The sequence below is a fragment of the Enhydra lutris genome, unplaced genomic scaffold (genome assembly GCF_002288905.1).
Source record: "Enhydra lutris kenyoni isolate GAN:26980312 unplaced genomic scaffold, ASM228890v2 scaffoldscaffold3, whole genome shotgun sequence".
NCBI lineage: Eukaryota > Metazoa > Chordata > Mammalia > Carnivora > Mustelidae > Enhydra > Enhydra lutris.
This window is the reverse complement of record NW_019154087.1, coordinates 49510993-49536321: the sequence shown is the minus strand read 5'-3', so window position 1 is coordinate 49536321 and position 25329 is coordinate 49510993.

The window sequence follows — 25329 nt, the reverse complement described above, 5'->3', positions numbered from 1 at the left end:
TGGCAACTCCACAGCTCTATAATTTTATTGTTGTAGTAATCAGTTTTTGAGAAAAGGGAGAGCTCAAAAGTAAGGAATACAAACATTCTTATTTTTTTCCCCTGTATATTTTTGTTTGCTTGTCCAGGAACTCTTCTTTTTTAGTGCTAGAGAAAAACACAACTTCTTTAATAAATAATTCCCTGCAAACAATTTGATAGAAAACCATTTTGAGTACATGAAGCCTATAAAATTATGGGTTTATACCTGTTTTTCATTTTGTTAATAAACTGCAAGTCTTGTTGAAAAATGACACTTTTCAGAATTAAATAAAGACAACTCACATTAAAATATTATATTGGTCTCTCCCTTTCAAACATGCCAGGCTCAGGAATTCTATAGCTCTAAGGTAAAGGTGTCTTCTCTCTGAGCCTTGTTGGTCTACGGAGCCAGTTACAAATTATATTGGAGTGAGTTAGCTCCTGCATTTTGTCAAAATGACTACAACTTCCCTGCAAATTTGTAAAGTGTGGTCGATGGAAGAAGACACCTTTAATTTGTTTTTATCTCTAACACTCAGAAAAGACAAGCCAAAGAGCCATAAATGTTTTTCCTCTTTTGAAGATTGATTTGAATGTCATAAAATATGTGGAGTTGAGAGTTGTGTAGAGCATCGTGACTTTGGAGGCAAACAAGGCTGTGAGTTCCATCCCTGTATGAGTTTTACAGTTGTATTCTTGGAGACTGCATGCCCATGTGCATCCCTAACCATAACTCAGTTTGCTAATTCATAGCCTGCATGCAAGATTGAAATTTCTGATGTCTTCTTAGGACCTCATTTCTAAATGTTTATTATTGCTAAGACACAACAGGAATATCTTGATTTCTAATTTTTACTTAAAAAGCAGCAGCTCTGTGGTGTCCAGTGGTACAGCATCCAAATCTTGATCTTGGGGATGTGAGTGAGTCCCACGTTGGGTAGAGAGATTACTTTAAAAAAAAAAAAAAAGCCAAAACTGTCTGAGCTCATACACATATGCCCTACAAGAGACCAACTGGTGGAAGCAGAGAAGCTGCTGCTTCCTTTGGAGGCCTCTCCATTCCCCTTCCTCAGCCCACGCATTTTGTTTCTGTTCCAACTCACCCACCTGGGTCCTTAACCATTATAAGCTGCAAACATTGCTTTAGATTTAGGGCAGCTGCTAACCTATTAGGATCCATTTGGTTTTGAAAAGGTGACTCTTGCTGACCCATGCAGAACATAAACTGGATTTCAGTCCCCTCTCACTCTCTCATCTGAGTGACCTTACATAATAGACAAGTGGCCCAAGCCTAGACAGAATATACAACAACAGCCAAATGTACCTGGGTAAAATTGGAGTTTTCCATTAATCTGGAGTTTGAGCAAGAGAATATTTCTATGTCTGCACAAGTCAATCATCCTTACTGGGAGGAAAAGGTGAAAACAAAAAAACTGGAAGTCTACTGCTTTGTTTAAATAGGACAGCAACATTTTTGAACCATATGAGGCACATCTAATTTAGGTGGTACAAGTAAAGCTTTCATAAAGATTTTCCTCAATGTTACCTTTTTTAAAAGTTCAAATCCGGTTCCTTATGTTATAAATGTGAGTTTTTTCACAAATGACTAAATCTCATGAGTACCGTGGAGTGACTCATGCTGACAGATCATTGCTTCATTTTTAAAGCAAGCACTCTATGGAGACATTTGAAAACCAAATTCATAAAATGAAGTTTAATTTGTTACGTGTGGGCCTTTATAAATATCAGCTGGAAAGAGAGAAAAGAGGAATTACCTTTATCAATCTTAAATTTTGCCCAGGAGTTCCTCCATATGCAGCGGCATTGTGACGAAGCTGTTGCCAAGACCTTCACAGTTCTGTGGTGAGGCTGCTTTAATAAGGAAGTTTGAGACATGCTTGAGGAGAATGCCCTGCCTGGGCTTTGCTCACTGATCGTTCTACACAAAAGTCTGATATTGATCTGGCATCCGAAGGGACATCTGTAAATGGTTGAGGTGATGTTCTGTGAAGGATAAACTGGCGAAGTTTTTTAGGAAAAGAATTAAGTTCAGTTTTCTATGGTGACTAATCCATAAATGCTTTTAGAGGGAAAAGTTCAGTATTCAGGTGCCTGCAGAGGCACTGGGCAATGTTCCTCATATACTAAAGGCAGGGGATCTAGACAAGATATTTACAAGATCCTTTAGCTTGTCAGCTGCACAGCATGAGAAATATTTGCAAGCCAGGGTTATTCCTGCAGCAAACATTCAAGACTGCTGAGAAGAAGCAGTCTGTGTTTTGTTGAGTGTGTAGTATTCTGGGAGACCCTGGATTAGATTTGCCTCAGACAATATGGAAGAAGTGGGGAAATGCAGGTAGAAAAAAATCCATCAGGTCTGTGGTGGCTCTGTACTGAACCCAGTGTTGGACAATCGAATGTATGAATGTTGTTCAAATTTTTGAGTTGTTTGTTTTAACTCGTTTTATTGCTTTAGACTCCATAGGAAAAAAAACAAAAAACCCTACAACTTGGCAGTCCAACCACCTGGGTCCACCTTCCAGTGAGCCATGCAGTGGCTCTCTGAGACTTTAAGGTGTAAGATGAAGCCAGGGGGAGGGGAGGAAGTGTACTTCGTAGGTTTCCATTTTAACACACCTCCCACACTTCCAACTCAGTATTTCATAGGTTGGGGTTGACAAGCAAAGTTGTCTGAAGGATGTAGCCTGATAGTCATGTATTATCTGTCAAGGAGATAACTCCCTTAGGGTTTTAGGAAAAAGAAGGCTTCCAACCTGACATTTACAAACACAGCAGGTTTCAGCCTGTCTACTACCCCCTGTTGCAGAGACTGGTATGCAAATGCTATACCATATGCTAACATCCCACAAATACAAGAGAGAATGGAGAGCATCTGACACTGTTGGACCCCCCTTTCTTCAAATAGTCCTGGATGTCATGAACAGGTAAAAAGAGAACTAATTTTCTGTGAAATCAAGCATCCTCGTTGACCCAGCTTGACTCACATCGCATCAACATGTCAGTTGTGATAGAATTTTCTGCAATAGTTAGGAGGGAAAAATCACTTCCTGTTGTTTACCATTGTAAATGTTTCCATTATAAATCTTTCCTGAGTTTGACTAACTGCATGTGGATGATATCTAATAGTTAGAATATACATTTTAAAAACTTTCTTTTTTTAAAAACTATCGTTTCCTCAAGTGAAAATAATGGTTATCCTTGGAAAATAAATAATTACAACATTCCTGTGAAAGGTGAACCTATGAATTAAAATCCTTTTTTGCCTTCCATGTGTCCTTAGTGTATCTCATCCTCAGTTTGGATCATAATCTTTCTTTGTGTCCACATCATCCCAAAATGAAAATTCTGAAAATCAGCATCCATAAAATGGGTGGTTATCTCAGAGTCTTCATCTACATCCTCTTCTTTTGTTTGATCATGCAGTTATAACCCCATCCTTGCTGGCATTTCCCAAATCCATTTTTGCCTATTGTACAACAAAGTCTTCATTTTCCAATAACACATTCTGTAACTTTTCCAGCATGCTTTTTTCATGCACTTCTTTTTTATATCATTTAGTGAAAGTTCCTGTTAGTTCATGATGGATTATTACCCTGTTTTAGATGCATTCCTCACTTTTAGGATTTATATCTTTAAAACTCTATTTTTGCCACAGCCTACAGTGTGTAGCCACCATAGTGATTCAAGGTATCATAGCACTTGGCTATCGGACATTTGGTACTGATCAGATCAAATATAAATACTTATATTTGAATTTCAAGTCATTTTAGCTTACTGTTTTGGTTTCTAACTACAATTGTTTGCTTTTGTATTGGTTGCCATGATCTCCTCTCCAGGTAAGATAACATTTCCCATGCCATTCCTGCTGACTGTATATTCACGTTTTCTCCTATGTCTCAGAAAGCCTATAAACCATTATTGTTCTTCCATTTTTCTATCTTTCATTCCCTTATTTCTTCCCTTCTCCTTGCCTTTATGTCTCCCCAGCTTTCTCAATGAATATTTAATGGTAGTGCTTTACAGAGAGAACATTAAGAGCAAGCTTGCAATAGGTGAATAAAGAAAGAGAACATGAAGTTTATAAACCAAAATACTTTTAGGCTGCCTCCTATTACAAACAGCATGTGAGCCTGCATTCCATTCCTCCCAAACCATCTGCCACAGTTACAGTCCCAGTTAGCTAATTTGAAATTTCACTTTTTGGTAATTTCTCTTAAGAATCAATGGCCACAACAAAAATCATGCTTTTATTACAGTGAGTGACATATTTTAAGGAGATGGTACTACATCCCTAATAATTTTTTAGTTCAAAAGGCATTAAAGGAAGATTGTATTTTAGGCACAAGTTGAAAGCTTGGTATTTCGTATACTTTCCCCTGGACTGGTGAACAGAGATAGAATGGTAGAATAGACAGCTGCTACTACATGAATGGGGTAACTCCCAACCAGAGCTTGCATGCATACTTGGAGATGGAGTTAGAGTTCAGTTAATATTCAAAGTGGTTATCCAGCCACAATTTTGAAAAATAGATGCACCATTTGTAAAGGATGTATGCAAACCCCAGAAGGGAACACCCACCTTCAGGGATCTGGGGAGGCTTGTACTGGGCTTACAGGATGAATGGAGACTTTAGTCAGAGGGGTGGTGGACATTGCAGGAAAGGGCTGATGTGTACTGAAGCAAAGTGGCAGGAACAAGGGTGGGGCATTTAGGGAACTGCGAGCTATAAGACATGAGGCCTCAGGACTTTAAGGAGAAAAGTCACTTGTTCGGATTAGAGTTTTAGAAAAATCAATGTGGCAGCAAAGTAGACTGGATTAATGAATCTCCATCTATATGCCTGAAGAATATTGGTGTAGTCAAAGCTGCTCACATCAAGGAACAGTGGCTTAACTAGCAAGAAAATTGGTAGTTTCCTCAACTGTAAGATTTTCACCTGTGTTTTCATTAAAAAATCTTTTATTTGCCTACAAGTACCACCAATAAAAAAAAAACAAATATAATAAGTGGTGTTGATTTGACAAAAATGAATAACTATAATAATTGAAACAGTCCTCCATGCTTCTTTTTAACTTTAGTTTTTGCAAGCATACTGCCTGTGGATGTGTTTTTATACTTTATGATCTAAAAAATTGTGGTTTCTGTTATGAAAAATTCCCCAGTTTATGTGCTGAAATAAATCTCTAAATGTTTCATGATATCCACAGAATAAAAATAGCTTTCAAAGTCCCTCTGCCCAGTTTAACTGTTGCCCTGTCTCATGCCCTCTTGGCTTCACCTCTGCGTTCAGCTCCGGTCACGACAGGCAGTTTCATGAGGGATTCAAGTCACTTCGTGCTGCCCGTGTCTCAGCTCAAGGCTCACATAGGCCTTTGTTTTCTGTTGTGTGGAGGAGCTAACATTCCTGAGGGCAGTTCTCAAGAAGAGGAGTGTATGGATCCACTCGTCTTCCCACTGATCCTGAGGAGGTCGATTCTGTAGTCTTTACGTCAGTTCCAGACGGATCCAGCTCCCTGTGGCCAGTGACCAGCTTGACAATGACTCTGCATTAGTCCTTTCCTCCTTCCCTTACTTTTGCCCTCTGGGGAGTTCCTCCCAAATGAACAACCTGAACACAAATTTTGTCTCAGCCTCCACTTCTGAAGATAAACTTTTCTCCCTTAATCATTCTCTCTACTTCTCACTGAGTTTGAGGACCACTAAGGGACAGGAATAGTCCTAGAGAGACAGAAAGACTTCTGTGGAGGCCATTGTTATGATAAAGGGAAGCAGCATCAAGGTTCTGGTCCTACCTGACATAGTGCCAGCTGGGATGGAGCACATATACCAGCCAATGTAATAAAAATGCCTTATAGTTAGATAGTGCTTCATCATATTCAAAAATTGTTTATAAACATTTTAGTTTTTAAATTTTTTTGCAAGTTGCTCCCTTATTTTTTAAAATTCAAACCTCTCTCTCTCTCTCTCTCTCTCTTTATTATTCCATTTTTATAAAACCCAAAACCTGTCAGACTAAGTTCTGGTGTCAGTAGTCTGGTTACTGGTGATCTTCAGGAAGAAGGAGGTAGTATAATGATTGGGAGGTGGCACACGTCAAACCTCACATTAATGTCTATATCATTTAAGTGAAGTGTGTAGGGGAGGGATAATTTTCGTATTAGAAATGAGGAAATTTAGGTATGGAAAGCATAAGTGATTTTTTTAAGGTCAGGTAGCGAATGAGGGACAGACCTGACTGTCAGAAAAGACTTTATTTTAGATCCTAATTAAGAAATAAATATTTCTCTATGAACCCACTGAAACAAAGCTGCTCTCTAATTGCTCTGGTAAACTATATGTGTGGCAAACTTTGAAAGAAATCAATAAATAAACCAGCTTCCTCATTCAAGTTCTGAATCAAATGAGAAATAGGGTAAAGAATTGACAAATATAGACAAAAATTTATCAGCTTTCTGATAAAGCTGAAACTCATGAAAGGGACTTACTTGCTTACAACTCCAGAGCTAGAAAGACCTGCCCACTTCGTAGCCCGAGTTGTACCACAGCTGGTTGCTATGGGAAAGGAATAAGAAAGGAGCTGGACATTTCATGCTAGGTTTGTCTTTCAAACCTCTTTAATAAGATTAAGACACTCTTCCTCCAGAAAGGAAAGAACCAGAGAGAGGAGAGACACCAAGGGTCTTATGCTAAATGGGAATGGGGAATAAGGAATCCCTCTCAATAATGTTATTGCTCATGAATTCATTCATTGACAATGTCTACAGAGTGACCACTATGTTTCAGGTACATAGTGATATAGTGATGAGCAAGACATCCTGTTCCCTTCCTTCTGCTGCTAGCTAAAATCTGAGTAAAAAGTCATCTCCAGAATAAAGTCAAGAACTTATTAGTTCTTGATAAATCATAATAAATGATAATAAAGTGCAAATTATCTAATAAAAAGAATTTAAAACTTGAAACTGTGAGTTGCTTGAAGATATATATGCACTGATTTTTATTGCATTATGCTATTAGAAGAGATAATTTAATATCTGCCCGCAATATCAGATAATCTAATACTGATAATCCAATATCTGAGTGACTCTTTTGTTTACAGAGAAGTGTCAGGCACCGACTTCAACCTTTGCATCCATACCAATCCTACTCTGAGGTGGAAGGGATGTCTCTGTCACAACAATGTGAATCTCATTCTCTCCCAGTAGTAGAAGCAATATTCTTCAACCCACACTTCTCTTTTTTTTTCTAAGATTTTATTTATTAATTTGATAAAGAAAGGGAGAGTGAGCACGAGAGAGAGAGAAAGTGAGCACCAGCGAGAGGAGAGTCAGACTTTTTGGTGAGCAGGAAACTCAATGTGGGGCTTGATTCCAGGACCCTGAGATCATGACCTAAGCCCAAGGCAGCTGCTTAACTGACTGAACCACTCAGGTGCCCTCTCCCTTTTGATAAAGAGAAAGATTTAAACTTTTCCTATCTAGAAGAAGCAAAATACACACACACACAGACACACACACACACACACACACACACACACAATTATTGACCTAACATAGCTACCTAATCATCATCCTCTTTCTTGCTCCCTTACCAGAAAGCTTCTAAAAGAGATGTCAGTCTAAAATTACACATTCCTACTTCATCTGGCTTATTTCACTACCCACCAGGTACACAGTTTACTTCCTAATCTAGGCCCTGCATCTTTTATTTATTGTCTCTTATCATTGCTTCACAGCCTCCTTGAGTACTGACTCATTTCCCAGGTGTTCCATGTTGTCATCCTTCTGTATTTTTATACATACAATTCCCTCCCCATAAAAGTCCTCATCTTCTTCTCTATCTTGCAAAATCCTTATCTTTTAAAAAATGACTCAGTCTAAGGGGTACCTGGCTGGCTCAGTCAGTAGAGAAGACAACTCTTGATCTTGGGGTTATGAGTTCATACTTCAGATTGGGAATATAGCTTACTAAAAAAAGTAATAACAAAATAGAATAAAATTCTAAAAAAAAAAAATTAAGCTCCATCTCCAGGTTTATGTTCCTTTCTCAACTGAATAACTGACTTATATTTGTGCTCCTTTAGAATTCTCTGGATATCTCTATGCTTTCTATTATTTTAAGTCTCTTAAGGTATGTGTTATGGTCTAGATTGTGGTCTATCTTTGTGAAAGTTCCATGTGAGTTTTAGAAGAATGTGTTTTCTACTGTCACTGGATGAAGTAGTCTATACATGTCCATTATATTCAGTTAACTAATGGTGTTGTTGAGTTCAACTATGTACTTCTTGATTTTCTACTTGCTGGATCTATCACTTTCTGAGAGGGGGGTGTTGAAGACTTCAGTTATGACAGTAGATTCATCTGTTTCAACTTAGAGTTCTATCAGTTCTTGCCTCACGTAGTTTGATGCTCCATTGTGAGGTGCATTCATGTTGAGGATTGTTATATCTTCTTGGAAAACTGATCTCTTTATCATTTTTTAAATTTAATTGAATTTTTTCATTGTTTATGCACCACACCGAGTGCCCCATGCAATATGTGCCCTCCTTAATACTCACCACCAGGCTCACCTAATCCCCCACACCCCTCCCCTCCAAAAGCCTCAGTTTGTTTCTCAGAATCCACAGTCTCTCATGGTTTGTCTCCCCCCAACTCACCTCTCCTTTCCATCTCCCAGTGTCCTCCATGTTATTCCTTATGCTCCACAAGTGAGTGAAACCATATGATAATTGGCTCTTCTTGACTTATTTCACTCAGCATAATTTCCTCCAGTCCAGTCCATGTGGATACAAAAGTTCGTATTCTGATGGAGGCATAATCTTTTCTGATGGAGGCATAATACTCCATTGTATATATGAACCTTATCTTCTTTATCCATTCGTCTGTTGAAGGGCATCCTGGCTCTTTCCACAGTTTGGCAACTGTGGCCATTGCTGCTATGAACATCGGGATACACATCGGGATACACTTCTTTTCCCTACATCTTTGTCTTTAGGGTAAATACCCAGTAGTGTAATTGCAGGGTCCTAGGATAGCTCCATTTTTAATTTCTTAAGGAATTTCTGCACTTTTTTTCCAAAGTGGCTGACCAACTTATTCCCACCAACAGTGTTAGAGGGTTCCCCTTTCTCCACATCCTCTCCAACATTTGTGGTTTACTGTCTTGTTAATTTTGGCCATTCTAACTGGTGTAAGGTGATATCAAATCAAAACCAAGGTGATATCTCAATGTGGTTTTGATTCGAATCCCCCTGATTGCTAATGATGATGAACATTCTTTCATGTGTGTCTGTTATGCATTTATGTCTTCTTTGTAGAAATGTCTGTTCATGTCTTCTGCCCATTTTTTGACGTGATTATCTTTTTTTTTGAGTTTGAGTTTGAGGAGTTCTTTATAGATCTTGGATATCAGCCCTTTTTCTGTAGTGTCATTTATGAATATCCTCTCCCATTCTGTGGGTTGCCTCTTTGTTTTGTTGACTGATTCCTTTGCTGTGCAGAAGCTTTTGATCTTGATGAAGTCCCAAAAGTTCATTTTCGCTTTTGTTTCCTTTGCCTTTGGAGATATGTCTTGAAAGAAGTTGCTGTGGCCAATGTCAAAGAGGTTACTGCCTATGTTCTCCTGTAGGATTTTGATAGATTCCTGCCTCACATTGAAGTCTTTTATCAATTTTGAGTTTCTCTTTGTGTAGGGTGTAAGAGAATGTCAAGTTTCATTCTTCTATGTATAGCTGCCCTATTTTCCCAGCACCATTTATTGAAGAGACTGTCTTTTTTCCTCTGTATATTTTTCCCTGCTTTGTCGAAGATTATTTGACCATAGAGTTGAAGGTCCATATCTGGGCTCTCTACTCTGTTCCACTGGTCTATGTGTCTGTTTTTGTGCCAGTGTCATGCTGTCTTGGTGATCACAGCTTTGTAGTAAAGCTTAAAATCAGGCGATGTGATGCCTCCAGTTTTGTTTTTCTTTTTCAACATTTCCTCAGCAATTCCGGGGGGCTTTTCTGGTTCCATACAAATTTTAGGATCATTTGTTCCAGCACACTGGTGGAATTTTATTCAGGATGGCATTAAAAGTGTAGATCGCTCTGGGCAGTATAGATATTTTAATATTTAACAATGTTTATTCTTCAGATCCATGAACATGGAATGCTTTTCCATCTTTTTGTCTTCTTCAATTTCTTTCATGAGTGTTCTGTAGTTCCTTGAGTACAGATCCTTTACCTCTTTGGTTAGGTTTATTCCAAGGTATCTTATGGTTCTTGGTGCTATAGTAATTGGAATCAATTCTAATTTCCCTTTCTATATTTTCACTCTTAGTGTGTAAGAAAGCAACTGATTTCTGTGCACTGATTTTGTATCCTGCCACATCACTGAATCACCATATGAGTTCTATTAGTTTGGGGGTGGAATCTTTTGGGTTTTCCATATAAAGTATCGTGTCATCTATGAAGAGAGACAGTTTGACTTCTTTATTGTCAATTTTAATACCTTCATTTCTTTTTGTTAAGATCTCTTTATCATCATGTAATGACCTACTTTATAACTAATAACTTCTCTTGCCTTGAAGTCTCCTCTGTCTGAAATTTATATAGCTACTCCTGCTTTCTTCTGACTGTTAGCATGGCACATTTTTCTCCATCCATTTCCTTTTAATCCATATGCCTCTTTATATTTAAAATGGGTTTCTTATGGTAGACATATAGGTGGGTCTTTCTTTTTGATCCACTGTGATAGTCCTTGTATTTTAATTGGCATATTTAGAACATTGACCTTCAAAGTAATTATATATGGTTGGATTAACATCAACTGTGTTTGCTACTTGTTTTCTATTTGTTGCCTTTGTCCTTTGACTCTATTTTTGTGTTACACTCTTTTCCTGATTTTTTTTTTGTGATTTTCATTGAGCATTTTGTACAGTTCCTTTTCCTTTCCTTTCTTAGTATATCAGTTATAATTCTTTTTAGAATTTACGTTGCCTTAGAGTTTGTAATACACATTTATAAGGAATCCACAAGTCCAGTTTCAAGTAACACTGTATAAAATGTTACCATAAATAACACTATACTAAGTGTGAATACTTGATAACAAAATAATTCTGATTTCTCTCTTCATTTTGTATCATTGTTGACATTTATTTTCACTTATACATATGCATACATATATCCATAAATATACATCATTGAATATACTGTTGCTATTACTATTTTGGACAAATTGTCTTCTGTTAGATCAGTTAAGGGTAAAAGAATAAAATTTTGCATTTTATCTTCACTCATTTTTTCTCAAATGCTCTTCCTTTACATAGATGTGAGTTTTTGACTGATAAAATTTTCCTTCTCTAGAGAACTTAACACTGTTTGCGAAGCAGATCCACTAGCAACAAATTCAGTTTTTGTTTGTCTGGGAATTCCTTATTTCCCCTTCATGTTTTTTAAAGATTTTTAATTTTATTTATTTTAGAGAGAAAGGGGGAAAAAGAGAGAGAGAGCAGGGGGAGGGGCAGAGGAAGAGAGAGAAAATCCCAAGCAGACTCCATGCTGAGCTCAGACCTGTGCAGGGCTCAATCCTAGGACCCTGAGATCATGACCTGAGTTGAAATCATCAGTCTGAGCCACAGGCACCTCTGCCCTTCATAATTAAAAGATAATTACACTGGATACAGAATTCTGGGTGGTTGTTGTTATTTTTTTTTTCCCTCTCACAACACTCTAAGTCACTCTAGTGCTTTCCTGTTTTCACCTCCACAAAGAAAAGCTGGCTGTAATTGTTGTCTTTGCTCCTCTATAAGTAAGGTTCTTTTTGTTTGTTTTTTGTTTTTGTCTCTGACTTCTTTCATTACTGATTTTATCTTTGATTTTCTGCAGTTTGAAAGCACTATGTCTAGGTATAGTTTTGATAATTGCCTTGCTCAGTATTCTCTGGGCTTCCTGGGTTTGTGGATTGGTGTCTGACTTCATTTTGGAGAAATTCTGTTATTAATTTTTCAATATTTCTTCTGTTCCTTCCTCTCTTTTCTTCTGGAACTACGATAATGCTTATGCGATGCCTTTTGTATTTGTCTTACAGTTCTCGGATATTTTTTTCTCAAGTCTTTATCTCCTTCCTTTTCCAGTTTCAGCAGTTTCTATTGAGACCTTCAGACTCAGTCGAGTCCAGTGTCCTAACAAGGCCATCAAAGGCACTCTTTATTTTTATTACGGTGTTTTTGATCATTGACATTTCTTTTTAGTTCTTTCTTAGGATTTCAACGTCTCTGCTTACATTGACCATCTCTTCTTCCACCTTGCTACTTTATCCTGTAGAGTCTTCAGTATATTATTATTATTTTACATTCTTATTTTGATAATTTAGTATCCCTGCTATATCTGAGTCTGGCTTTGATGCTTGTTTTATCTCTATAATTTGTGGAGGTTTATTTTTTTTATTTTTTTTTATTTTTCAGCATAACAGTATTCATTATTTTTGCACCATACCCAGTGCTCCATGCAATCCATGCCCTCTCCAATACCCACTACCTGGATCCCCCAACCTCCCACCCCCCGCCCCTTCAAAACCCTCAGATTGTTTTTCAGAGTCCATAGTCTCTCATGGTTCACCTCCCCTTCCAATTTCCCTCAACTCCCTTCTCCTCTCCATCTCCCCTTGTCCTCCATGCTATTTGTTGTGCTCCACAAATAAGTGAAACCATATGATTATTGACTTTCTCTGCTTGACTTATTTCACTCAGCATAATCTTTTCCAGTCCTGTCCATGTTGCTACAAAAGTTGGGTATCCATCCTTTCTGATGGAGGCATAATATTCCATAGTGTATATGGACCACGTCTTCCTTATCCATTCGTCCATTGAAGGGCATCTTGGTTCTTTCCACAGTTTGGCGACCGTGGCCATTGCTGCTATAAACATTGGGGTACAGATGGCCCTTCTTTTCACTCCATCTGTATCTTTGGGGTAAATACCCAGTAGTGCAATTGCAGGGTCATAGGGAAGCTCTATTTTTAATTTCTTGAGGAATCTCCACACTGTTTTCCAAAGTGGCTGCACCAACTTGCATTCCCACCAACAGTGTAAGAGGGTTCCCCTTTCTCCACATCCTCTCCGACACATGTTGTTTCCTGTCTTGCTAATTTTGGTCATTCTAAGACGTATAAGGTGGTATCTCAATGTGGTTTTAATTTGAATCTCCATGATGGCTAGTGATGATGAACATTTTTTCATGTGTCTGATAGCCATTTGTATGTCTTCATTGGAGAAGTGTCTGTTCATATCTTCTGCCCATTTTTTGATATGATTCTCTGTTTGTTTGTTTTTTGTCTTCTGGTATATCTGGCAATTTTTTTCTTGATGTACTTGATAAGAGAATTGCTATAAGTAGGCCTCTAGTAATGTGGTGGCGAGATGTGGGGGGAGGAAAATGTCCTATGGTCCTATGGTTAGTTCTCAGGGAGTCTGTGTGTCTGGACTATGGGACTCCACAGGTATCTCTCAGGCTTTTTTTCTCTCTGTGTTAGGTGGAACAGGATGGCTATAGTTGGCTGGAGTTCAGTATTTTCCTTCTACCATGTTTTCTGATCATGTCCTAATAGGCTAGGCTTGGTTAACTAGCTTCTTCTGAGGGTAGCCCTTATTAAGAATGGGATGTCTGGTGTATTTCAAAATGGCTCCCTTTCCTCTTCCTCTGTCAGAAGCACCAGAAAAATTTTCTCTCATATTTGGTTAAACTCCTGAAGGTAAGGTAACACAATTGTTGAGACTCCCTATGATTGAGGGTCCCTGGAATTTCTATTTTTAAAAAAATGATTAAATTATTTATTTTTTGTTTCAAGTTTTTATTTAAATTCTAGTTAATTAACATATAGTGTAATCTTGGTTTCAGGAGCAGAATTTAGTGATTCATCACTTCCATATAACAGACAGTGCTCCTCACAGGTGTCCTCCTTAATACCCACCACTTATTTAGTTTTTTCCCCCCACCTCCCCTCTAGCAACACGATACTAATTCTTTATAAGATAACTCTCTGACTTATCCAACAGTTCATCAGCCACCATTAAGTTTTCCTACCCTGACACTGCTTTCAGTGGCTATTTCTACTGTGAAGTCTCTGTTCTAGTATGCTGTGACTCCTTGTCTGTCTCTAATCTTGCGGGCTTTGGTTTGTCCTATGTTCTCCCCTCTATTATATATTCTAAAAGAGTTGTTGATTTTTTTAGTCTATTTAGCTTTTTGTTTATTGTTATGGTAGAGCATGGACTCCCAAGATCTACAGAATCAGAAAATATAATTTTTGGCTATCTCTATAATGCTACTTACATGCTACTATATGCTCTAGTTATTTTTCTTTTTATTTTCCCAGGCGTAAACTCCCTAACAGCATAGATTGTCACTGCCTCCTATATCCTACCCCTAGCTCAGGGCCTTTCTCATAATAAGCTCAAATAAATGTGGAAAGAATGAAAGGATGATTACAAAAAAAAAAAATCCAAGATGATTGCATATGATTTTGTATCAAATATAATACACAGAAATGGTTGTTGTGGAACAAATATATTTGATGAAAAAAATGATATGTTAACCTAGACATAATAGGTATCATACATTTTAAATGAAGTAAAAAAGATTCTGCGTCAGGCAAAAGAAAATGGGGCACCTGGGTGGCTCAGTGGGTTGAGCCCCTGTCTTCAGCTCAGGTCATGATCTCAAAGTCCTGGGATTGAGTCCCACATCTGGCGCTCTGCCCAGCAGGGAGCCTGCTTCCTCCCCCCCGCCTGCCTCTCTGCCTACTTGTGATCTCTCTCTCTGTCAAATAAATAAATAAAATCTTACAAAAAAGAAGAAAAGAAAATGTACATGACTAATGCACAGTGCATTCTGTCCATTTTCAATGCCCACAAGTGATATGAAACACATGACAGATAGATGAGAAGTATACACAGAAAAAAAAAAAAAAGGATAGAAACAAAGATGCAGACAGAGCAAATATATTCAATGTCAAAACTGTTGTTTCTTGCAGGAATCGCATTAAAAAAAGCTTGGAATATTTGATGTACATAAATAAATATGACCTAAGAGATAAAGAAGATTATGAAGCATGAAGAAAAAGCCTTAGGAGCCGTTGAAACTGATGAAACTGTAGAATGTAATGTTTGTCTTGTGGAAAATGAAGGAAGATAAAAACATAGCTTCCAAAGTAATAATCAATTTGATAGGCAAAACACCTTTTCCACAATATTCTAAAATATTTTAAAGTTTTTTGAGATCTATTGTGTTATAGAGAAATGAACAAGGCTTTTTGATGAGACTTGTATTCGTATAACAACTCCATCATTTACTAATTGACAAATTGTCTCACTTTGGTGGTTACTTTTTTCTCTCTAGACTTCAATTATCTGTTCAATGAAGATAGTTCCTACCTTCAAAGCTGATGTAGCAGTATGTGTGTTCATTGGTAATCAGTAAATTGTGGTTATGATTAGTATGGTATTAGAACACTACATACTATATTATATCATAGCACACACACATACACATTTGTGAATGATTCCTATCTGTGTCTCTAAATTTGTCCTCTCTCTGAGGTCCAAGTCCATATTTTCAACTACGTAATGATTACAGAATCATCAGGAAATGAGCATGCCCTGAAGTAAACTCCCGTTTTCCTCGGCAGTTTGAAGCATCAAGGTCATAGCTGGATACGTTTTGTCAGTGAGTCAGATCTGAGCATATGTGAGTGTGAGACCAAAAATTAGAGTGAAAGTAGAGGACAAGCATTGTGTGAACAATTAATAATTGAGGTGCAAGCTGAGTCAGGGAATGAAGGTGTAGGATTTGGGATGTGAAGAAGGTGGGAGTGTCTGAGCTGCACAGGACATGTGCATTGGCAGGTTTGCCAAAACACAGGCAAGGGAAAAGCCATTAGCTAGAGCAATGGCTTTTTACTAACCCACATTGCTATTTAAGCAAATTACTGTTTGCAGTGCTCTTTATTTAAGAACATCTTAATATCAACTATTAAGTGTTTTGAGTGTTAATATAAAAGGAAATCTGATAACCCTCTGCTAACCACTCTTGCTTGTGTTAGTTGGCTGGCTCAGGTCTTAGTGCAATGCTGTAGGAGTGGTAATAGTAGCATTCTTGTCCTACTTCTGTTTCAAAAGGGAATACTTTAAATATCCCTGCATTTAGAAAATATTTATTGCAATGATTTTTTATGTGTATAACCTTTATCAGGTCAACCATTATCTTTTTACATACCACTTATTTATCAAAACTTCACTGTCTATACTGAAACCAAGTAGCAGGGAAAGCAGTTTGTTGTTTTCTTTTTTTAATAATGCAAGTGTTTTCAATAACACAAAGTGGAATGAACATTTTGTGTTATTGAAATACTTATGTAATCGTTGCCTCAGAGACTAAAATGAGATGAATTCATGATTCATCTGCAACATATAAACTGGTAGGAAAAATGGCTTTGGTTTTAAAAGTCTGAACATTTTTGATGAAGAAAGGCATAAGCCCCTGAAATGAAATATTTTGCAATTCTAATTAGAGACCTATCACAGTAAATCCTTTAGTTGCCATTTTCATATTTGCATATATATTTCAGACTTACAAATATATTCAGAATAATCCCTCAAGAAATCTTTCTCTTTTCACTCTGAATAAGGCTTTCACATTTACAACCCTAAATTACTTAAATATTAATCAGTTCTAAGATTAAATACACTAATATCAAAGGGTCATTTTTGAGATGAGTCACTGTATTTTTATTTGGTTCAGCTAAATTCCATATATGGTCAATTGCTGTCTGAATTTTATACTCATTCTTGGAAAAACTTTAGACACTAAACATAATTTAGTATTTAAATAAAATTTTAAAATATTTCAAACTTAATTTGGGATTTAATATTAATATAAGAAAATAAAAACTAATATGTGAAGCGATTAAGAAAAGCTGGCATAAAGAGGTAGTTAAGAGGATAGACTTCACAGGTTTGGTTCCTGGCTTTGGCACTTCTTTGATGTATGACCTTGGATAAATTGATTAACTTCTGTGCTTCAGTTTTTTGTAAAATAGAGATATTAATAGTACCTCACTCAAAGAGAGGTATTATGAGAATTTTGATGTGTGACTATAACTGTCTTAGAGTATTCTACACATGGGAGATATCCTATAAATTTTTTACTATTCTCATCAACATTGCCATAATGTCATGAAATATATGACAAATTATGATTCTTCTAGTACTTTTTAAGAATAAGTATTTATTTATTTTAGAGAAAGAAAGAGAAAGAGAGTGAGCAGGGGGAGAAGCAGAGGGAGAGGGAGAGAGAGAATCCCAAACTGACTCCCCTCTGAGCTAAGAGCCCGACTTGGGGCTCAATCTCAGGACCCCAGATCATTATCTGAGCCGAAATCAAGAGTCAGTCGTTTAACTGACTGAGCCACCTAGGTGCTCCTGATTTTTCTAGTATCTTAAGTGTAGTTCATATTAATGGGTCTTTTTTTGTTTATATTAATGTTTTAATAAGACAGCATTTATAGTTCCTATAGAAATGACAATGTGAATTTGTTGCCTTCAATGAACAAAATTTTGAGAATAATATGGCATTATTATTATATGTTACAGTTAAAAATAAAACAAGAGGGGCACATGGAACAAGAGATTTTTCTAACAAGACTGAAATGGTGTCTACTATCTTTATCAGCTGTGATTTCTGTAAACTAAGGTAAATACACTCATATTTCTATATGCTTCATAACTGGCAACCCTGTTATCTATCCTGTGTTAGTCTTCTTTTGGGAAAAATGCTCAAGTTCCCATTGCCATAACAACAGACCAGTCTCCCTAAAACAAGATATGCTCTGAGTCAAAGTAAAATTGTTTCCATGGAAACTGCTACACATTTAAGTACAGCAGCCTGGTTTTTAATCAGTAAAATTGTCCTTTGTCAAAAAGCAATCACATACTGCTGCTAATATAATCATGTATATTTTGGGGGTATGGTATATAAATAAAGGAAAATAGATTCTCACAAAAATAAAAACAAAATTGATTAGCCCTTTTTAATAGTTACAGTTTTTTTCATTAAAAAAAATCTCCATCATATATACATGTGCCAATCCATAACACATCTCTACTGAATATAAAATGTTCCTATTTCTTATATTTGGACCACATTTAAATAAAATCCTCATCACTGAAAATGAAAATGTCCCATAGTCCAAATCTGTTTCCTAGTTACTCCCTTCATTCCCATTTATTTGCTTCTCTGATGGTTCTTTCTAATGTGGAAGGGAAAAGGGTGTAACTATGGCTAACATTCTGGGAATTGAAATTGGACGTGTTTGGCTTGTTTCCATTGTCTGTCAAGTAGAAAAAGGTGGAGGGCAGTTTCACTTAAGTGATGTTCTGGTGAACTCTAATTTCCCATTTACCACTGTGGCAGTGCATGTAGATAGAACTATGTTTGACTCCTGATCTGGGGCTTTTCTAGCCATGTGACTCTGGGCTTAATTTTTTTTCATTCATAAAGTGGAGTTAATATGCCTACCCCATGGATTATTGAGAGAATTAGATGAGACAAGTTGTGAAGGAGGCTTAATACATATGTTATCTCACCTACCAGTGCTTAACACATAGAATGCACTCAGTTGTTAATAGCAGCTCTCATTATTTCCATTATCATGAATCTGACTTGAATCCTAACAGAAAAGTTAGTTAAAAGTTCCTAGTATTGCATATATACACCTCTTCAGCATTAAATTGTGTTTCATTTTTTCATCCTACCTTTATAGTTAAAGATGTATATAAAATATAAATATATAATAAAGATCATTTGGTAATATAATAAAATAGTTTTTCAGCACTCTGAGATCAAAGTTAAAAATACTTTATGTCATTTGAGGTTATTTTAATCGCTTTTTTTTTTTTAAGATGAATGAATCCATATCTTACTTTTCTCTCCCAATTCCTATTGCACCCAGCAGGTCAGATAACTTTAGGCTGAAATATATCTCAGATTTTCTAGGACACTCTTGAATTTAAATATCCCGTTTCATCATTCCCACAGGTATAGCTGTACCTGTCAGACACTGTGTCCTGATTTTTGGGTAAAAAATGTTGTCACTGTAAACATGAGACTTGTACCGTCCCTGACTTTGGCACTGGCAGGTAATTGTAGTCAGGATTCCAGGTCTCAGAGTGCAGATGGCACCTCAGCAGGGTCATTGTGCTGCCGCAAAACACACTGGCAAAGTCCCATGACACCAGCCTACCTGACAAGAAGCTTCAGAGGACAGCAGGTGACTCCTGTTCATCTTTCTATTTGTTTCCATGGAAAGGGCACCAAGGGCATGTTGTCAACAACCTGAATAATTGACAGCCAAATCTCTGCTATATTGTTCCATTTTAACACTATTATTAGGTCTGGTACTGTGAATTATTTCACCAACAGTGGTCTAAAATAACACGAAGGATGGCCCTGTCTCTTCTATATGCTACCTGCTCTGAGGGGAGAATAAAGAATCATAACAATCACTTCCTAGAGATCATCGAGATGAAATTCAAATCCTTTTCACTGGCCATGGTAAGAGAGAGGTCAAACAAGGTTGAGACACATTCTTCATTCTCCAGGGATACTGAGCCCCTGACTTTAAAGCAGTCTTTCAGTTCCTTACCTCTCTTCTAGCTCTTCTGATTATGGGAAATTATTTGAAATTTCATGAAAAAATGATCTAGGCATTGATATTTTCAAAAGGTTTGAGGCAAAGAGCAGACAAGATCAAGGGTTCTGGAAATTCTCTCACAGAAAAGAAAGGATTTAGACTTGGAATAGAACAGAGAAAGACTGTGAAATAGAAGAAAGATTATAGTTCTTGGATAAGCATAAATAAAGAGCAGGCTAAATTAAAGAAGGACATATGGAATAAGTCTCTCAGTCAGTAAAGCTGGTGTATTAGTAGCCTAGGGCTGCATAACAGATTACTACAAACTCCAAGGCTTATAGCAGTAGAAATATATTGTCTCAACATCCTGAGGGGCTAGAAGTCTGAAATTGAGGTGTCAGCTAGGCCATATTCTCTCTGAAGTTTCTGTGGGAGGATATTTCCTTGTCTCTTCCTAGCTTCTAGTGATGGATGTCAACCCTGGGTGTCCCTTGATTTATAGGAGCTTCACTCCAATCTCTGCCCCTGTCTTCACAAGGCTTTCACTTTCCCCTGTCTGTTTCTGTGCTTCTTTTCTTATAAAGACACCAGTCATATTGGATTAGAACAACCCTAATCCAGTTGTCCTTATCTTAACTAGTTACATTTCCTTATCTTAAGTCTTAACTTATCTTAACTAGTTATTGTATCTTAACCTTATCTTATCTTAACTAGTTACATTTCCAATGATGGTATTTCCAAATGATCACAGACTGGGGTTCTGGCAGGGTCATGGGTTTTGGGGGGAGACTGTTCAATCCAGGCCATTGGATGTCCTTTTCTCCACCCCACATCTTATCCCCTATGGTAGAAAAAAAAAATTGGAAAGACCTGAAGATAATTATAGAGTACAAGTCAAAGGCCAGGCCTCAGGATTGCATCAAAGAGTGCCCTGGAAGGAAAAGGATGCCATGAAAATATATAACCACAATTTGATTATGTAATTGTGGACTGGCCAATAGACTTGAAAGATAAACAGTAATAAATAGTTAACTCCAACAAACTTGATTCTATTTCACAAAACACATGATGAGTGGAAACAACACATGCTTAAATTAGAGATACATAATTTAGTATTTAGTATTCTGGTTGACAAGTTGCTTTTCTAAGAACTTTCATGAATACATAAGGTTAAAATTTGCCTCACTTCATTACTGTGGATGTCAAGTGAGATAAAATTAATGTATGGCACCTAGCAAGCAATTCTCATACTAGTTCTTTTCCCCTTCTTTTTATATGGGTATATGGATGCACCGATGTGGCCCAATGCTAGGGGTCTCTTGCCTCTTGTAGTAGAGGTTTACATTTACTTCATTCAGGTCAGAAATAAGACTTACCTCTTCTGGCCATGTAGTAAAATTGAAACAGAACCTCTTGTAATTTTTCATTTTCTTTTTCTTCATAGAAATGTCCCTTCGTTTTGAAGAGAAACACTTATAAACTACCATTTTAGATTAATTTGACTAAAAATGTTTGATAAAACCTGTATTATCTATCATCTATCTATAATTTATCTATCATCTATTATCTATGTATCATCTATCGATCTATCACCATCTATCTATTACCTATCATCTATCATCTATCAATCTACTATCACCTATTATCTATCATCTATTTATCTATCTATCTATCTATAATGCATAAAGGATATAAATAGCTGGTATACCAGTTTAAGCATAAAATCTCCCTTGTATCTGCTTGTCTCTGAGAAGGTGTTTATAACTGAGGGTCTGCCCAAAGCCTTAGAATTTAGCTGCACTGAAGTGCAGCTTCTTCTTATATTCTTTGTATCCTATTCCTCCCACTGAATTCCAGAAATCAAGGATCTGTGCTGCACGGAACTGCTCTGCTATTATCAAACTGCTGAGTGGGAGGCTAGAGCAGTGCATGTAAGTAAATCTGGTAAACAGTGTTTAAAATTAGTATGAGACAAGTACAATTTTTTTTTCCTTTTCATGGCTTCCCCTGGGCATTAATTAAATACAGCATTTTCAAGCATTTTCTCATACAGAATCATTTCCTCCTATGTATTAAAATATTCAGACTGTGACTGCAACAGACAGCAATATTAAATTCTAATGACGATTTCTGAAATAGCAGGGAGTTGGGTCATACCCAGTCTGTAATAGACAACGGTAAAATTGAAATATTCTCCCATTAACATGCAGATGAGTCAAGTTTGAGAATTACTTCATATGTGGAAGAGTTTCTTTTTTTCCTAATGGGGAGTTAAAATTAGGGCATGTTGCTACTATCCCTGTAATTTCTTTTTTTCCCTTCTCTCTGTCTCCTTCCTGCCTCCCTCCCTCTTTCTTTCTTGCACCTTCCTCTCTCTGATTCCTCCCTTCCCTCCTTCCTTCCTTTTTCCTTCCTGTTTTCTTCTCTCCCTTCTCCTCTCTCTCCCTTTCTTTCTTGAACAGATACTTGAATTCTGCAGCTATATTGATCATTGTGCCTTTTCTTTCTATCATGTATGAGAATGAATAGCAATAACTAAAAATAATCTAAAAATTGCATATTAAAATTGAAAAGAAAAATCTACTTCATTTTATTACTATAAAGTGCATTTTGGTTTATAAGAACATATTGCTATTAATAGTAACATGTAACTACTTCTGTATCTTGACTTTAAATGGTCCCATAGACATGCAATTTATTAATGTTTATTTCACAAACACTGTATTTTTGTGCAAGTAAATTTTTTGGCTATCAGTCTTTGACCTAAAAACATGCTTTTGTTGTTTATTTTTTAAAAATGGTATTTTGAAATTTTGAGCTTGAAAGCACACACACATAAGATTCATTTTGACGAAAATGCCTAAAATCTTTCACAAACACTCCTACATCTAGAAGTAAATACTAAATGGCTGGTTTTATCTAAACATCCTGTTATTCTATCTGAAAAATGTGCTATCTACCATGTGCAAAACACTGACACACTGCTTTGTGTTGTAGAGGCTGCAAAAATACAGTTTCTTGTTTTCATGGATTTTAAACCTGCTAGTATTTATGATATACTAGCATATATTATCTATAATTCAAGTATGAAAGTGTCCATGAGCAGAAGATGTAAACAGAAACAGCTGCAGATTGAAGGAGGTTTCTAGAATATGGTTATTTGGCACAAAAATAAAGAAAGAGATAATTTTGGGGGAAAAAAAAAGCTAGGAAGCAAATGATAGATTTGTAGAAATGAAATAGAGTCATAAATCTGCATGACCTAAAAATACAGGAAAAAAATTAGAAGACTGAGTTTCAATTAGTGGCTGGCTGAGTGTGTTTTGATGACTGCTTGCTATGGTCTCTGCATTGTTCTGGGAATGGAAACAGGTGCTAGGTTACTAAGGTGTATTCTTTTACACTGATTACAGATATATTTTTTGAAAAGCAGTGGAGTATGGTAAAACTGAAATAATGTTTATTCTGTCATAGTAGTTTAGTCTGCCAATCAAATGAAAAAGACTTATTCACAGGATAATACATTCCTCTCAAGAATCCATTTAACTCAAAAAGTAACAGCTTTTTTCCTAGTATCATTCCTGTGTCTGTAGAAAATTGGTTCTGATAACAAAAGATAGCTAGTATAGGTTTTAGTTCCAAAAACCAGGAAAATATTCTGATTGTCTTGGGATCCACACTGGAATACAATTCTAGTAAAACTAAGTAAACTGAGATTAAATGACATATTTTCTGAAAAATTAACACAAACACACAACTCTTAGGTTCACCAACAAATAATAGGCTATTTTCTATGCCAAGACAAGCAGATGAAAAAATATTTATAATCTTTTTATCTCTTTCCTATTACCATCCTCACATGTCCACTTCTCACACCATATTTGTCCACCATGGATGAGGCAAGTACTTACACACATGTCTCATATGTTGCCTATAATAAATGCAATTTCAACAGTTAGAATAAAGCCATGGTTGGGGCGCCTGGGTGGCTCAGTGGGTTAAGCCGCTGCCTTCGGCTCAGGTCATGATCTCAGGGTCCTGGGATCGAGCCCCGCATCGGGCTCTCTGCTCAGCAAGGAGCCTGCTTCCTCCTCTCTCTCTGCCTGCCTCTCTGCCTGCTTGTGATCTCTGTCTGTCAAATAAATAAATAAAATCTTTACAAAAAAAAAAAAAGAATAAAGCCATGGCTTAGGCATGACTGGACCCATGTTACCTTTTGTTACTATCTATAAGTAAAGATCCACGGTAATGATTGTGCTGATTTAAGTTGCAAGAGTGGATTGCTATTTACAGATATTTTCTAATTGGATTCTCTCAGCCATGAGATATAGATGAGGAAGAATGTTTTGTATATCATACTTGTAAAGATAAGAAAACAGTATATTTAGTTTGCTGCCCATGTTCAATCATCAAATCAGTAATAGACATGGGCTTAAAGGAAGATCTAACCTCTCCAAGCACTGGACTTTATGACATCACACTGTTATGTATACTCTCCCTCTAACTCGTAACACATCGTAATTATATTATTTGTAAATATTTTTGAATGCTATGAGTCAAAATAAAGAATTAGGCCAAGGTGGATAAATAAATAGTAACCTATAGCTAACATTATCTCATTGGAAAATTGTCTTTGGTCATAATGGTGGTATTTCTGTTTTTGATGAAGTTACTATGGTTCTTTTATTTTGCATAGTCTCAGAGTTTATTTCCAAACAAATGGCCAGCCTTAGCACCTGCTTATTCTGCACAACATATTGTTAAATAAGCTTTCTCAATTTCTAGCTATGTTCTAATAATGAAACTTGGGGAATTAGCTAGTATCAAGTGATTAATCTAAGGTCATTCTGTAGGTAAATTGAGATTTTAAAAAATCCCAAGGCTTCTACTACATTGCCTAGTCCCTGAATCATATTTCCTTTTGCTACATTACTTAACTGGGCAAAGAGCTGTGCTTTTTGAATGAAAGATCATGCTGTCTTGTGATGCTCAGTATTTGTAATTAATGCACAAATCACTGCCAGTATATCTTTTGATAAAGATTATTTTAATTGGACCAACGAAACAATTAAACCTTGATTTTACTAAGTGCAGTCTATATGTTGGCTACTTGAAAATTAATATAAAAAGAATCATCAGTACTTGAGTTTCCAATTTTCCACATGCATAGTTATAACATTTTGAACTAAGCTACTTGGCAAAATATTTCATTGGAAACATTTCTTCTTCTTAATGAAGATAGGAGAGCAGATTATGTTCTTAATGAGAAATAGTTAGGTTGATGTGTTTGGATGGCATTTACTAAACTAGCCCATTTAGACAATCTTACTTTATATGATCTACTTAAACATTAGAAGAAATTTTAAGCTATGTAACAATACTCAAAATAATAAAAAAGGTTCAAGATGTCTGTTAATTCAAGCATACTGTGAATATGTTGGAATCTTAAATATATATATTTTTGCTTTAGGACTTATTTTGATTAAGAAGACATTTCTTTTTTTAAATTTTTTAAAATTTAATTTAATTTTATTTCTTTTCAGTGTTCAAGTTAAGAAGACATTTCTATTTAATTCTTTTAAATTTTGTTTCAAGAGAAAAAAATTATATTGAGAAAGGGGCT